Genomic DNA, 17,637 nt, shown 5'->3' on the forward strand with positions numbered 1-17,637 from the left:
ATATAGCTGTAGCATCATCAGATATTCAGATAATTTCTAATACAATTATATAGGCTCAACAAAATGGGGCAGTGGTGGTGCATGGGGTGAAAGAGAGAAGCATGAATGATGCTGGTCACATAGTCCTGAGCTCTTTGAGTAACATTGGCACTACTGACTTTCTGTAGGAGATTGTTTTAATCTGCTCAGCTGCCATAAAAAAATACCACAGATGAGGTGGCTGAAACAACAGGAATTTATTCCTCATGGTTCTGGAGGCTGGGAAGTGTAAGATCAGGGTGCCAGCATGGTTGGGTTCCAATGAGGACTCTCTTCCTGGCTTGCAGAGTGCCTCCTTCTCACAATAACCTTATATGGTAGACAGAGATGGAGAGAGAGCTCTCTGGTGTCTCTTCTTATAAGAGCACTAATGCCATCATGAGCCCCTCACGCTTGTGACATCATCTAAACATAATTACCTCCCAAATGCCCCATCTCCAAATATACATCCCATGGGGATAGCGTATCAATTTATGAATTTGGAGGTAGGGGAGGGACACAAGCTTTCAGTCCATAGCAGATATCTTATGAGACAGTGTTATACCCTTCAGCCCTTAGGGAGATATAGAATGCTAAGGTTATAAAAGTAGATACCCTAAATTAGTGGCTTAAATAAAGTTTTATTTCTCACTTATATTCCATGTTCTTCAACGGTGGTGGGAGGCTGTGTTTCCATTATTTTCCTTCAGGGTCCCAAGGTATAAAGAGTCTCCACCATTTAGTGATTGCTGTAGACAAGTGAAGAGTATGTAACAAATCACACACTGACTCTTAAACGCTTCTGCCTGGATGTGACATGCATCGCTTCCATCACATTTTGCTGACCAACATAAGAAATGTGACCAGGTCTAAATTCAAGGGTGCGGGCAGTTCAGCTTTATCATGGGACTTAAAGAAGGAAAATGGGATATTGATGCAACAGTCCTGATGCTCACTATAATAGGGTACCTGTGGCAGAGTGCCACCAGGACGTGTCACTGCCCTTCTGCATTCTCATTTCTTTTTGTGCTTTTTACTCCCTCCCTTCATATTTTTTATCTTTTTAATTTTTTGCTCTCTTTTTGCCTCCTTCCCTTTCCTTAAATAATTTTCTAATCACGAAAATGATATATTTAAACTATAAAAAATTCAATAACACTAAAACATTAAAAAAATTGCACAAATCTTTTCTCCTGCTAGAGACAGTCATTCTTTTTAAAAAAATTCAAATTGAGCTTATTGGGATTTTAGGTCATAAAAATATCCATGTTTCAAGTATATACTTCTGTAATAAGAGGGGAATCCCAAAAACTGAAATTTATTTATTAAAAAATTAAGTATTTTTTCTTACGTGTTTAAATTTCAGTCACCTTCAAAGTACTCTCCATATTGCTGCAATACACCTACTAGGTGTTTTTGTTTTTTTTTTAAGATTTTATTTATTTATTTTTAGAGAGGGAAGGGAGGGAGATAGAGGGAGAGAGAGAAACATCAATGTGTGGTTGCTGGGGGTCATGGCCTGCAACCCAGGCATGTACCCTGACTGGGAATCAAACCTGCGACACTTTGGTTTGCAGCCCATGCTCAATCCACTGAACTACACCAGTCAGGGCTTAGATGTTTTTTTTTCCCACTGCTCAAAACAGTTTTTGAATTCATCAATATTTACGCTAAAGGTGCTTCTGCCATTTTTTTGTTTCACCTCTTTCACTTTGAGGAATTTTTTTCATCTAGGGAAACAAAAAGAAGTAACTTGGGACAAGATCAGGGTAATAGGGATGGTAGAGCATGGGAGTCAAGCTGTTTTTTGGTTAAAAACTGCTGAATACTCAGTGTAGTGAGGGCAGGTGCAGTGGTAAATCACCCATCATGAAATGGGCAAACGTGTTGAAAGAATCTTAAAAAAAATTTGCTGAAGCCCAACACAGCCTCCCAAAACAATGCCAGCTGCTACATTCACACAGATGGGTTCCTAGAATACTCACCTAGTTGGGGAAGCCTGTACTACAATGGGCCCACCTAGAATCAGAAGATAATTCTGGTTTTGAGGGGCACCAAAACATCATCTGTACACTGCATTGTGCACTCACAATCCAAAGTCTAGTCTCTTTCTTAACAGGTAGTGTGAGGAACATAATTCCAGATCAGTTTTTATACAATAATTAGAAATATTACAATACTTTTTAAAATTACAAAAATCACATTCTTGCCAGCACCTGTTGTTTTCGATTTATTAATGATAGCCATTATGGCAGGTATAAAGTGATATCTCATTGTGGTTTTAATTTGCATCTTTTTGATGATTAGTAACATTGAGCATTTTTTCATATATCTACTGGCTATCTGAATTAGTCAAACAACATATATGCATAACCCATAGACACAGACAACAGTGTGGTGATGGCCAGAGGGAAGGGGGAGGTAAGGGTTGTGTGGAGGTGAGCAAAGTGGGGAAATAAGGACATCTGTAAGTGTCAAAAATAAAAATAAAGTTAAAAAAAATCACACAACATGTAGTATTTTGCAACTTGTTTTTTATTGTATTTTTTCCATTACCATTTAGTCCCCTTATACTCCCTCCCCACACCCCCGACATCGTTGTCCACATCTATGAGTACTTTTTCCTTTTCACTTAATCCTTCCTCCCCTTCCCCCTGCTTAGATGTCATCAGACTCTTTCAACAGTATATATTGGACACCTTCCCTTGTTTTAAACCAAGAAACAACCGCAAAACATTAACAATAGTCATTTATTGAACACCTCGGTTGTGTCCCTTACTGTTGTCCTGGGGATAGAGTACTCACTGCTAAACAAGACAGTGTCTTTGTCCTCAAGAATTTTATATTCTAGTGAAGAGAGATCTGCATCTGAGCTCAACTCTGCCCCTAATAGTTGTGAGACCTTTGCAATATATCTTGGCATTATTGGGCCTATGTGTGTTTTTTTGCTCAACAATAATGAAAATCAAGGGTGGACCATATGTTCTCATTGTACCTATGGATTTAATTCTAACTATTAGGATTTGTATTGTTGTTGCTAACAAACACTGACTCTCACTAACTGAAGCAAGAAGAAAGAATTGATTAGGAGACCATTATGTAGCTCAAAGACCAGAAGAAAAAGCTGAAGAATCATTTATGAGGAAGGGCAGCAATGAGGGTTCTTGGGGGGACCTCAGTAGCCAGAACTCATAGGTTGATTTTGTAAGGTGCAGCTATTGGATGACTTAGCTTCATCAGCCTTCCTTCCTAGGGTTTCTCTGTAGGAAAGCTTTCTGGGAAAGAGAAGCTTACTGGTCTAGTTTGAGTCAGCAGATTACTCCTCTAACCAGAGAGAGCTGAATACTGCTGATTCACAACTGTACCAATACCACCTGTGATGGAGGTTAGGCAGTTACCTAAAGGCAAAGCAAGGTACTCCTTGAGGAATAAAGAAGGAAGTCTGGCTCAATCAAAAACAGATGTTTACTGCACTAATTTCCTTCTTTTACCTCATCTTATTCCTATCCTTCTCTCTTTCTTTCTATTATGAATTTCTTGTGCTTTTCTTTTGCCTATCAGTGTATTAAGTTTGGCAGCCAATGACAGGCTTTGTTTAAGCTTTCAAAAGACATATGTATATGTTGTAACAAAATAAAACATTACAAGAACGTGTGATTTTTAAGTTGGGATTTATTTATAATTTCTCTTGCAGTCCTAATGAGAGCTGTTAATGGTTTAATGTAAATACACCATCACACACAGTCATTTCTTAAATGAAAATAGAATTAATATACAGTATATTATTTGCAGTGTGGTTTTTCTTCAAGTAACATTTATTTTGGACACATTTTTATGTCAGTTCATAGAGCTCAGTATCGCTGTTTCTAATACAGCATTTGCATAGAGTTCAATTATAAGGATGCATCATAATTTACAGCTCCTGTGCCATGGATTGATTGTTCAAAATTATGAAAAATATTGCAGTGAAAATTCTTGTCTGTATAGTCTATATATTTTTGTACTTCTGTGAGAGTATTTCCAAAGTACAGAGTCCAAGAAATGTAATTTGTGTTCTCGATTTCTCACTACGTGACTGATTTGCATCCTCATTTTCTATTTAACCTGTGTGTAGGGATGAAGCACTGGCTGAGCATAGGGAGCCTGCTGGCCAGCTGGTTGCAGGTAGAAGGCACTCAACATTCCTGCTTGACTGAGCAGCTTAACAGGTGAGAAAACATGAATTTCTGAGTCTGCATAGACAACATGTTTGCCTTTGTTTAACTGTCAATCAGAGGAAAATACTGTATAATGTAACTTACAGTACAATAGAGATATGTTTTGAGAAATGCATCATTGGTTAATTTTATTGCTGTGCAAACATCATAGAGCACTTACACAAACTTAGATGACGTAGCTACTGTAATTGCAGGTGCTCTGCTTTTGTAAGACTGGCAGCGCAGTGTGTTTGTTTATACCAGCATCACCACAAACATGTGAGTAATGCATTGCTTTATGACCTTACCACAACTAAGGCAATAGGACGTTACTAGGCAATAGGAATTTTTCAGCTCTATTATAATCTTATGGGACCACTCTTGGATATACAGTCCCTTGTTGACTGAAACATGATTATGTGGCACATGACTGTATATCCCAGGGAGTACATATCTACATTCCATCTTCTCTTCTTGTCTCTATTTGAGAGACAGAAATAAGAAGTCCAGTGACTACTTGAGGGCATATGAAGGACTAGTAAGGTTAACACTCAGGATGGCTATGTTGGCAATGTAAAGAAGTAAAGATCTTTCTAAACCCTGCTTATTTTTTGTTATTTGAGGTATTTGGATGTTAAAACACTAATGGTAAATTTGGCTTCGATGATGTCAAATACTATCATTGTTCCCTCCCATTTCTGTAGAGTCTTGCCCCTAAATAAAGGAACAACCCCTTCTAAAACCCTACAGGTTAAGAACTTCCTCCATAGACACAGATGTTTATAAAAATCAACCCAAAATGTGCCCATACAATGGAAGGTTACACATTGATAAAAATAAATAAATCAAACTACATGTAGTACCATAAACAAATCTTTAAAAATTGTTGAGTAAAAGAATCAAAATACAAAAGAATTTTATAATTCCTGATTATCTATTGCTGTAAAGCAAATTGTTCCAAAGCTTCTTGGCTCAATACAACAGAAATAATTTATTATTGCTTATGGTTTCTGTGAGTCAGATATTTGGGAGTGGTTTGGAACAATTCTGGCTCAGGGTTGTTCATGAAGTTATAGACAGATGCCTTTTAGAGCTATAGTTATATCATCTGAAGGCTTGACTATGATTCAGGGATTCACTTCTAAGGTCACTTGATCACCAGGCTGATAAGTTGGTGCTGACATGGCAGGCCTCAGTTCCTGAGCATGTGGGTCTCTTCACACTGATTGGCTTTGAACCCTGGCTCCACCATTTATTGCTTGATTTTCCTGATGTTTCTTCCAGAGTGAATAATGTGAGAACTAGGCAGAAACTTCAATGAATTTTTATCACAGTCTTACCAGTTGGTCATTCAGACCAACCCTGATTCAATGTAGGAAGAGACTGCCAGTCGACTCACCAGAGAGATCCTCCAGGATCATTGGGGGGCATTTTGGAAGCTGGCTATCATAGTTACCATAATTTTACTTATATAAAGTTTAAAATTACACAAAATTAGTCTATATTGGTTAGGAGAGCATGCTTATGAAATAAAATTACAGAAAAAAGAAGACAATAATTACCATAAAAGTGTTTATGTCTTGAAGGGAAGAAGTTATGAGTGGATAAGGTACCATTATTTTTAAAAGAATACATTTATGTTTCATGAACTTTTTCAAAGTGTAATAATATATTTTATAACTGTGAAAAAGTTTCTTCTAAAAAATTAAACCAAAAATAATTTACATTAGAAACAGAAAATATTATTTTCTCTTTTATGCTGCAAACATATGAGATTAATGGATTCCTAAAAATTAATTAAAAGTATGATCAGAAGAATAATAACAGCAACAGTATACTACTAACAATATAAAATTAGCCAACAGTTCTTATGTATTGCAGACAAAATAAAGCAAAGTGCTTTATACTGATTTCCTTATTTAATCTTCACAATAACAAATTTAGTTCTGTCAAATTTTATCCCCTTTCTACAAAAAGGAAATTGAGAATTAGAGTGATTGAGATATCTTGCTCAAGGCCATAGGGCCAATAAATGGTGGAACCAGGGTTTGAAGGCAGCCAGTGTGCCCCTCTGAGGGGTTCAAGTACTGGTATATGCTTTAAAACTCTTTATTTTTGCCTAAATTATATCACCTTTGGAAACCTTTAGCTTGATCTGTCAAATAGCTTTTCTCAAATGTTACTGACACAAAGTAGGTACAAAACAAATATTTTTTTTAATCAATAAAGAAACAGAGATTGGTTTATTTTATAAAAATCTTGCATGGGGCATATGTGTTTCATAAGAATTAATTTCTTTACAGTCCTCTGATTATCCCCTGATGTCCATTCTAACTCATCTCTTAGATGTAAGCCCCTGAGTGTAACAGGGTGCAGACAAGAGGGGGGCCCCAAATAGGGATTTGGAATAGGGTCCAGAACTCAGGGTGTCCAGGAAATATTAAAATGTCTCACCCCTTCCCTTTCAGGTGTGAGGTGGGGGAAGGGACAAATGGAGCAGGGCCATTGAGAGCTGTTTCCCATAGCAACAGCTTTGCAGTTAACTTCTGGTGTGGTCATTTAACATATCTATAACCTTTAACTGGTTGCATAGATATGTTAAATAGTTGTGGTCATGCTCTGAGCCAGGGGGAAGGAAGTAACTTCCCCACCAAGACTTAACTGGGGGGCAGGTCCATCAAGTTACAGCACCTGCATGGGAGCTTGGAGAAGATTGGCTCCATGACATGGGGCCACACCTGCCCAGACTCACGATGGCAGCCCAATGAACTTGGAATAATACAGGAATGCTAGCAAGTGTGGCTGATGGTGAGAGGAGTTGGAAATGGGGCTGCAGAGGAAGATTGTCTCGGGGATTTAAACCCAGGTGCGGCAGCCATTGAAGGGAAAATCACGTGGTTTTGGCTGAGTAGGGTACTCCCGTGGCCTTGGAAGAGAGAGCCACAAGGCTTAAGCAGAATGGGGACCCCCGCAGCTTTAGAAGGGAGAACTACCACCTGGTTTTAGCAGAGATCCTGGCGGCTGATGGTGCCAGAAACTGAGGGAGGCCTACCAGCCGAGACGGATTACTGGGAAGAACCGGGAGCTGCCTGGGCCTTGGACTCCTATTTCTTTTCCTGAGATATGGTACCCCAGACTGGGCAAAGGGAGAAGGAAGGACTGTGTTTGTGGGTGTTTTAAGGGACTTTGGGATTTTGATGAAGACATTAGGTCACTACTTTAAGTTTGTACAGCATTAAATAAACATTTCCTTTCCTTTTCATGAATCTCTGTCATTGAGAGACGTCTTTCATCTAGCAGTGGACATAATGAACCTGTGTTACAGAGCAAACAAGGGGGGCCTGGGATGATATACTATTATTGAAAAAAAAAAGCCCCCAGGTCCGTCATGTCCTCCACCAGAGGAAAGACGTCTTTCAATGCCAGAGATTTGTGAAAAGGAAAGGAAATGTTTATTTAATGCTATACAAACTTAAAGTAGTGACCTAATGTCTTCACCAAAATCCCAAAGTCCCTTTAAAACACCCACAAACAGACACAGTCCTTCCTTCCTTCCTCTTTGCCCAGTCCAGAGTACCGTATCTCAGGAAAGGAAATAGAAGTCCATGGCTCAGGTAGTCCTCTGGTTATTCCCAGTTAGTACTCCATCTCGACTAGGAGACCTCCCTGGGTTCCCGGCACCCTCAGCTGAGTCGCTGGGATCTCTGCTAAAACCAGGTGGTGGTTCCCCCTTCTAAAGCTGCAGGGGTCCCCACTCTGGCAAAGGCACGTGATCCTCTCTCCCAGGGCCACGGGAGTCCCCACTCTGCCAAAGCTGCATGCTTCTCCCCCTGCACAATGGCTGCAAGGGGGTGGGGGTGGGGTTGCCACTCTGCCAAAGCTGAGTGGCGGTTCTCTGCTAAAGCCGCATGGTGATTCTCTCTCTGAGGGCTGCGGGAGTCTTCACTCTGCTAAAGCTGAGTAGTTCTCTCTCCCCAATTGCTGTAATCCTCTCTGCACTTCCACAGCTGCATGGTTCTCTCTCCCCAATGGCTGCCGCCTCTGGGTTTAAATCCCCGCGCCAGTCTTCCTCTGCAGCCCCATTTCCGACTCCTCCCACACTCAGTTACACCTGCCAGCACTCTCAAAGCCATCCAGCTTTACTGTGCTGCCATCATGAGTCTGGGCAGGTGTAGCCCCATGTCCTGGAGCCAATCTTCTCCAAGCTCCCACGCAGGCGCTGTAACTCAGGGGACCTGTCCCCCAGTCAGGTCTTGGTGGGGTAGTTACTTCCTTTCCCCTGGCTCAGAGCATGGCCACAGCTATTTAACATATCTAGGCGACCAGCCAAAGGCTATAGATATGTTAAATGACCATGCCAGAGGTTAGCTGCAAGGCTGTTGCTATGAGAAACAGCTCTCAAAGGCCCTGCTCCATATGTCCCTTCCCCCAGCCCACACCTGGGGTGGGGGGAGGGGGGTGGTGAAGACATCTTAAAATCTCCTGGACACCTTAAGTTCTGGACCCCATTTCAAATGCCCATTTGGGGTCCCCCCTCTTGGCTGCACCCTGTAACACCTGGGGGGTTCCTTTTGGGTAATAGCATATCGGCCCCTCTAGGCCCCCCTTGTTGTTCTGTAACATGAGGGCCTCCCACTCTTCACTTGCCCTGAGGCAGGCTGCAGTTTCCTGGTTTTTTGTTTTGTTTTGTTTTGTTTTGTTTTTGACTGCATGATTATTAGTCCCTGAGCTTGATATTTTAGTATTACTTTGGCTAATCACTTCAGCAGCAGTACATTGAGCCCCAACTCCTACTGTGTTCTAAGGCAAACAAAGATGAATATACTTTCATCTTTGACAAGAGTCCTTGTCTTTCAAAACTTTCTGACAACTCTTTGTGTTAACAAGGATGGGAACATCAAATCCCTTGAGGTTTACCCCTGTAACCTTCATGATAGGAAATGGGCATGTATCTAGGTTTATTTTGGTTTCTGATTTTAGATCCTTTGATAAGTACTAAATATGATTTACTCAGTTATTTTCCATTATGATATTTCTCCAAATCACCCACTAGTATGTCTGAATGTGTCCACTTGTTCTAATGAAGAGATCTCAGGCCTCCTTATCAGCAATGCCACTGGGACACAGGCTCAATTCTACTCTGATAAATCACTTCACACTAGGTTAGAGTCCTAGTGATGGAGAAGTTATTTTGTTCAATTAATATTTGCCTAATGTACCAATGGATACTGTGGGATGCCCTATCCTGCAGAGCTCTCCCAGTTGCCTTGGATAAGAATAAGTCATCCTGGACACCATCTGTTGTTTCAGCGGGAAAGGGGGTGGTGATTCCCTCTGGTAGAGAATGTTCTGAGCTCTGTGGAGGATACCGGGCCAGCGGCATCCATTGTGGCTGTGGATGCTCGAAACACGAGAAAAACATACACAGGGACAACCAAGTCCTGTGGGGAAATAGGTATGAAATGGCCACTCTCTATAGTAGAGAGTGCCCCATTCTCCCACCTGAGCAGGCTTTTATTGGGTTCATTTACACAGGAATTCAGGTAGAGCTCATTAATCATTGCCAGGAAGTAAGGATCAAACAATAGATAACATAGAAGTCTGAGGGTCTATTCTGAGTCAGGGTCAGATAGCTAAAGAGCTGTAAAACTTTGAGGAACAAACTCACTTCTTGCTTGGACCCTTATCATTTCATTGAGAGCATTCTAAATAAAGCAGGTTTCACAGGATTTTACATATTCTTTCTTAGGCCTGATTACCCAGGGAAACCACCCTCTCTAGCACAAGGCTATACCACCCTCTGTCATTGTTTCAGGCTTAGGTGGAGCAAGGGAAGTAAGGCAGCCAAGAGATTAGGAGATTTTCTCACAGACAATGAGGACTCAGGTTTTGTCAAAGACTAGGGGCGGGGGTCCATCACCCCCTTTTGATGTAGCCCCCAAAGTCCTTCCTTGGGGGCCTCCCACATGATTGTGCCTGTCTTAGGTCATTCCCCCCTTGGAGAATCTTACCCATCATTGGCCAACTGACCAAGCATTGAGGGCCAGGCAGGGTGAGGTAAAAGGAGCAGAAGCAGCACTCCTGCCAGGGAGATAAGCTTTTGTCTCCTTGCTGGCTTATGGTCCAAGGTTGTTCCCTCAGCCTTAGCCTTGGCGGGGGTTACAGCTTCTGATACCAGGCAGGGTGATTCCCAACACAGCTCTTCTCAAAAATGGCTTTTATTGGGGTCAGTATGCGCAGTTATACAGTATGCATGCAAAGCTCATCAATCAGTGTCTAAAGGCCATAGTTATAGATATTATCTATGGATAACAATTGAGGAAACACAGAGATCTGCCTCAGGTCAGGGTCTGTTAGATCTGCTGATGCCAGAGGGTCATTAAGGCATGGTTTATGAGATCAGGAGTTCACTCCCTTGCGCTTTGAACTTAAACATCTGGTTTATATCAACAGGGCTATACAAAACAAAACAAGCTTCAAAGGATACAATGTATTCTTCTGGCCTGATTTCCCATGGGAACCCTCATTGTTACTATCAGGTCATGCCTGCCATGTGCATTCCCAGCATTCCAGTTGAAACTTACAGGCAAGGCCTTGCTCCCACGGGGCTACAGTTTCTGTTACCACACAAAGTGGTTTCCAACAGGATACTGTGGAAAACCTAATAAAAAATCCCATTTTCATTTGTATCGTTATTGCTATCATTACAAAAAGGAACAATGTATGTTTGCTATAAAACATATTTTCTTTGATTGGATGGCTAATCCATTCATTTGTTCAACAGACAGTTATTAAATATGTATCACAGGCATGGTCCCAGCCCTCATGGAGCTCACAGTTTGAGTCACAAAGTCCACAGCAGGGTCAAACTACTCTTCATCTGTTGCATTTTTAACTGTGCTGTGACAGCCGTCTGCTAACATCAGCCTGGTTTGGGGGAATTCATGATCCAAAAAAGGTACTTCTTTGCTTTGATTCTTTCCTTGACCAAACTTTAGTCAGTCTTCTCTGAACTCTTCTCCCAACTAGGCCTTGACTTTTGGACTTCCATTTGCACTGACTAATTTTAACAAAAATCCTGTCAAGTTAATTTATACAACATCCCCCTCCCCCTCACTCTTTACATCTTGATCACCTCCCTTATTCTGCACCATCCCCACATCCCCAGGTAATGTTCTCTGACCATCCTTCCATAAGAATCCAACCGGGTCAGTTTTGTAAAGAATTATACTACTCTTTTAGCAATTTTCTAACTACCAACCACATTCCACCCCCTCCCCCACCCTACTTCTTGGCCATAAATCCTCAACTGCCCCTTGTTGTAGTCAGAGTGGAGCCCAGTCTTTCCTCTGCAGCAAACTCCATGGCAGTAGTCACTATACTTATTGCAATAGTCACCCAGAATGAAGTTGGCCTCATAATTCTTTAACAAGTGTCACAATAATTTTTTTCTTTAACAGTTTTTAACAAAATAAAACCATCTCCAAACCACTGCTCATTTCTTAACCCTGGTGACTCTTCAATTGCTCACAATCAGCTCTTCTTGAGAAATCCGGATTTCTATTTCTAAAGTCACTTAAATCACATTCCAGATCTCAGCCATCACTTTCTTCATCCATTTATGTTGCTGTTTATATCCAGACCCAAGCTTCATGATTTTTTCACTGGATTCTTTACCAGTCATCCTCTTTCTGTCTTTCTTCTAACCTCATTTCGACACCCTCCTTTTTGCTGTGCTTTCTTTCTGCCTGGCCTGATGTCATTGTTAAAGTAGTGGTTCTAAAATTTCCAGGTGTCTAACAAGTAGCTAAGGATGCTTGCTAAAAATGCAGGTTGTCAATCCCCACTCCTTCAAGATTCTGATTTAGCAGTTTGGGGCTTGGAAATCTGATTTTAATTCAGTGAAATCTGATGGACACAGTTCACAGACAACATATTGAGAAGGGCACACCACTTTCCTCTTCTGGTCTACATAACAGAGCACTCTTCCTTCTCTCCTCTCCAGTGGCCCTAGAGAGCAGCAGTATACAGCACCTCTAAGAACAATATATTTGGTATACGAGGATGCACAGACCCCTGGAACAGTAGCTGATCCCAGGGTGGTCCACAGTACCTTTGAAGATGCAAATAACATTTTAAGTATGCTTTTTTTTTCTGATAAGAGAGTGTACAACTTTCATCAGATTTTTAAAGAAATCCACTATTTAAAAAGTTAAGAAGTCCTACCAAGCCACTAAACAGATGTATACCTTGAAAATTAGTTACCTTCCCACTTGATGTGTTTCATGTCTGAATTTAGTTGTAGCTTAGATTGTTTTCTTGGGGTCCACATCTGGACATTTATTCTACCACCTTGGCACACATAAGAAGAACACATGCTGGGAGGATGATGCAGGAAACTTGCCTCTTGACCACCTCCACCCCTTAACCTCATCATCTTTTTCTCTTAGCGTTTTTCTGTTATTTATATTGTTCTTCATCTGGAACTGTCTCATTTTTTAAAAGTAACTAAATAGCCTCATTATGATTCAATCCTGTGCCTATAAAATATATATTTCAAGCAAGAGAAACCAAAGTTGAATTTGATTATGTTAAAAAGGGGGGCTGAGGAATCTTTACAGGTTTCTGTACATATAACTGCATTTATTGCTGTTAGGGAGATTATAAAATAGTATTATTTATTGATTTTAAAAGAATTTAAGCATCTAAAGTAGTGAGAGAAAAAAGATACTGGATGGCTTTGGGTAGTTAGAGTTTGGGAACAAAACCTAGGTCCACCAATCAAATCAAGTCTTGACCTTGGACTGAGTGAGAAATAGGTGAAATAGCCGGAACTTTGTCCAGTCCATTCTGGTGAGTGGTTGTGATTATATCCATCTCCTAGAGGAAGTGTTTTGCCATATACTGTGTTCTGTCCTGTTAGAGGTACAAGCTGTGATGTTTAGTGACACACTGGTGGTGCTGCTTTGTGCCTTCACTAGCCCAATTTTATGGCATGGATTTTGGAGTTGTTCCTATGCTTCTGTGCCAGATTGTGCTGCCTTTCCTGAGGGTCTGTGAGCTACTCAAAAAGAGTTCAGTAACTTTCTTTTTGTTTAATTCAACCATAGTCAGTTTCCATTGGCTCTTTCCTGAAACATACCATGGGCACCACTGCTTCCATATCTTCTTCATGCCCATTTTCTCTTTTAGAATGACATGCCTTTTTATCTAACTTTATCAGAAAGCATACCCCATTTTTATTTTATTTTTTACATTATATTTTGTTGATTAGTCTATTACAGTTGTCCCAATTTTCCTCCCCTTTTCCCTCTTCACCCAGCACCTCCTACACCCTTAGGCAATCTCCACACCGTTGTCCATGTCCATGGGTCATGCATATATGTTCTTTGGCTATTCTATTTCCTATGGTGTACTTCACATTCCATGATTAATCTGTTACTACCAATTTGTACTTCTTAATCCCTTCAGCTTTTTTGCCTATTCCCCTAACTCCTCTCATATCTGGCAACCGTCAAAATTTTTTCTATGTATGATTCTGTTTCTGGTCTCCTTGTTTGTTTGTTTGTTTACTTATTTGTTTTTTAGATTCAGTGGTTGATAGATATGCATTTATTGACATTTTATTATTATGGTTTTGGTCTTCGTTTCGTCCTTAAAGAAGAGCCTTTAACATTTCATGTAATACTAGTTTGGTGGTGATGAACTTCTTTAGTTTTTTTTCTTGTCTGGGAAGCTCTTTATCAGTCCTTCGATTCTAAATGAAAGCTTTGCAGGATAGAGTAATCTCAGTTGTACGGACTTACAGGGGCTCCCTTGTAGATAACTATGTGCTTATCTCTTGCTGCTTTTAAGATTCTCTCTTTTCTTTAATCTTTGGCATTTTAATTATGATGTATCTTGGTGTGGGCCTTGTTGAGTTCATCTTGTTTGGGACTCTCTATGTTTCCTGGACTTGTATGTCTATTTGCTTCACCAAGTTAGGAAAGTTTTCTTTCATTATTTTTTTCAAATAGGTTTCCAATTTCTTGACCTTTTCCTTCTCCCTCCGGCACCCTAATGTGCAAATGTTGGTATTCTTGAAGTTGTAACAGAGGCTCCTTACACTATCCTCATTTTTTTATTTTTTATTTTTCCTTCTTGCTTTCTAGTTGTTTTCTTTTTTTTTTTTTTTTTGCTTCCTTATGTTCCAAATTACTGATCTGATTCTCAGCTTCATCCACTCTACTGTTGGTTCCCTGTAAATTGTTCTTTATTTTAATTAGTATATCCTTCATTTCTGACTAGATTTTTTTTATGCTCTTGGGGTTCTCACTAAGCTCCTTAATCATTGTTATAGCCAGTGTTTTGGAATCTGCATCTTGTAACTTGCTTGTCTCCATTTTGTTTAGTTATTTTTCTGGAATTTGGTTCTGTTATTTTATTTGGGCCATGATTCTTTGTTTCCTCATTTTGGCAGCACCTCTGTATTTCTCTGTATTGTGTATTAAGTAGAGGTTCTATGTCCTTCATGCTTGGTAGAGTGGCCTGATGTAGTAGTGGCCTAATGTAGTAGGTATCCTATAGGGTCTAGTGGCACAGTCTTTTCTATTACTTAAGCTAGGCACTCAAGGTATTCCTACTGTGTGGGCTGTGCACACCCTATTGTTGTAGTTGAAGGCTTGATTGTCATTGGCATATCCAAGTTCAGCCACAACCTTTGTTTTGTCCAGGGTCGCACACCATAAGCTACAAAGCAATCTGCAGATGGCTGCTACTTGTGCTGTGCTTAGAGGTGCCCAAGTAGAGGTCTCCCACTTGTGTCTGGGAGAATGCTATTCCCCAGCTCTCACTCTGTTGCTGGACAATTCAGTGCCTCCCTGTATGTCTTCAGTAACTTTTAATCTTCTGCCCCTGTGCAGGAGCTCAGAGGACATGAGTCTGAGTAAGTCTCTGTGTGGGCCCTTTAAGAGTAACTACCAGTGAGTCCAGAAGTTTCTATGGCCAGGTTGTGAACCAAGGCCAGCTGCTGCTAGTGCCAGGCCTGGGACAACTTAGCGAGAGGTATGGGACTCACTGAAGCCAAATGCTACTTGTTTGAGAGAATTTAGGAAAGTCTGAAGCATGGACCAAGACAAGCCATGTGTGTGGAGAAGCCACTGGAAACAGCTTGAGTGGCCCTCCAAGTTGAGTGGGACAGGGCCTCAGAGTATCACCAGGTTAGGGTAAACAGTGAGGGCCAGGTTGTTGGAGACTCAGATATGGTACTGCCTGCTGGCTCTGTGGGAGGAAGGCTCAAAAAAGGAACAGTGGCCTCTGCCAGCACTTGTGTCTGGGAGAATGCTATTCCCCAGCTCTCACTCTGTTGCTGGACAATTCAGTGCCTCCCTGTATGTCTTCAGTAACTTTTAATCTTCTGCCCCTGTGCAGGAGCTCAGAGGACATGAGTCTGAGTAAGTCTCTGTGTGGGCCCTTTAAGAGGAACTACCAGTGAGTCCAGAAGTTTCTATCTTCCACAGCCTGAATCCCCACTGGTTTTTATAGACAGAAGTTTTGGAGACTTATCTTCCTAGAATGGAACCCTGGGCTGAGGATCCTGCTGTGGGGTTTGGACCCCTCACTCCTGAGATCTCCCTCCCAATTTTTATCTGCCACACATGAGTGTGGGACCAGCCTGTTCCAAGTCTCCACCCCTCCTACCAGTCTCAGTGTAGTTTCTTCTTTAATTCCTTACTCTTCCTTACTTGTAGGACTTCCATTCAACTTGAGATCTGATGGTTCTCAATGGTGGTTGTTTTATAGTTTAGCTGTAATTTTGAAGTGGTTGTGTGAGGAGGCAAGGCATGTTTACTTAGGTTGCCCTCTTTATTGATGTATATCCTGTACCCACTTTTTAAAAAACATTATGGCAGTTTCCTCTCTTTCTCTCCCACTTTTTAAAGTTTTATTTTGTTCATGGAAATTTTTAAACATGCACAAAAGTAGAGAGAGTAGTATAGTCAACTTCCATAAGACGTCACCCAGTTTCAATATTTTACTCTAAATGTCAGAGAAGAATTTTAATGAATCAGATAAGCACAATACCACTGTCACACCTAATGAAATTAACAATAATCCTTTAATATTATCTAATTCCAGCTCATGTTCATAATCTCCCAGTTCTCTCAAAGATGAATTCTGAAAATTGGCTGTTCAAATCATGCTTCAGATAAAACCTACATCATGTATTTGAGTGATTTGTCTCTTTTTTCTAGTTCATTTGTTAATCGTGATATACTTTGAGTATCTACCATGTCTCTTAAATCTTTAAAAATCTATAAGCATGTCTTCTTCCTCTTTATTTCATGCTGTGTATTTTTCAAAGAATTTCTCAATGTCTTGTAGAATTTCTCAATTTCTGGGATTGCATCCTTGTGGTATTAACATGTTCCTCTCTCAATTTATTTTCTTTTGTAAATTGTTGGGTAGATCTAGCAACTTGATTAGATTTGATTCTTATATTTTATACCCTACATTTTTTCCTTTCTTTTTTTTCTTTTTTACTTCTAGATTTGTCACATCTTCTCCAAGAATTCTTCACTTCATCTCCATCCCTGCTCTCAGTGGTTTCTCCTTTTTCAGACACTTGTAGCATTCCACCTCCCTGTCACTTTATAAAAAAATCATTAAACCAAGGCTAGCACTCTGTCCTGAGTACAGGGACCACATAGCTCATCACTGCTATTTCCCTGCTACCTAGCATATACTATAGCTGGCACAGAGTAGGTGCTTCATAAATAGTCATTGAGCTAAATGGATATGAAAGTACAAATCATACATGAATTATCCTCTGCTTAGCAGTTGTTGCCTTATGTGTGGTTTCTCATTGTGTAACAAGCTTTGACTCAACTCCTGGACTGTGACTGTCTGGAGAACAGAGAAGCAGTCATTTCATTCCTGTAGCTGGAGTACCTAGCACAATGCCATATTCCTATCTCATGCACATTCAATGCATACTAAAATGGAAACCCTTGCCCATTCATCCTTGCTGGATTTTTATAAGCTCAAATAAGAGGTACATCTGACAAGCTGTTTTTTTAAAGTAAAGGTATTCCATAAACATAGGTCATATTATTAGTGAAAATAATTACAATCTCTAACTATTGCTTTTGTGCTTTTAGTAGACATAGTCCTTGGTTAAAATGTATGGAGCTGTTGACTTTAAATCACACTTTTGAAGAAGAAGAGGTATCTACTATTAGAGTTGAATTCATTAATGAAGAGGAATTACAGGGGCCTTCTATCAAGTGGCTACCTTTTTTGTTACGTGGATTAGTGGTATGGCAGTCCAGAGAAACTTTTCCAGAAAAAAGAAAACAAGTTTTTTGTCTTTACATCTGGAAAAATTTAAGGATATCTGCTTGTATGATTGCTGATCTTATCTCAATCACTATTATTTTTTATC

This window comes from Phyllostomus hastatus, unplaced genomic scaffold (assembly GCF_019186645.2).
Source record: "Phyllostomus hastatus isolate PE091 unplaced genomic scaffold, TTU_PhHast_1.1 phas_contig_16, whole genome shotgun sequence".
NCBI classification, from domain to species: domain Eukaryota; kingdom Metazoa; phylum Chordata; class Mammalia; order Chiroptera; family Phyllostomidae; genus Phyllostomus; species Phyllostomus hastatus.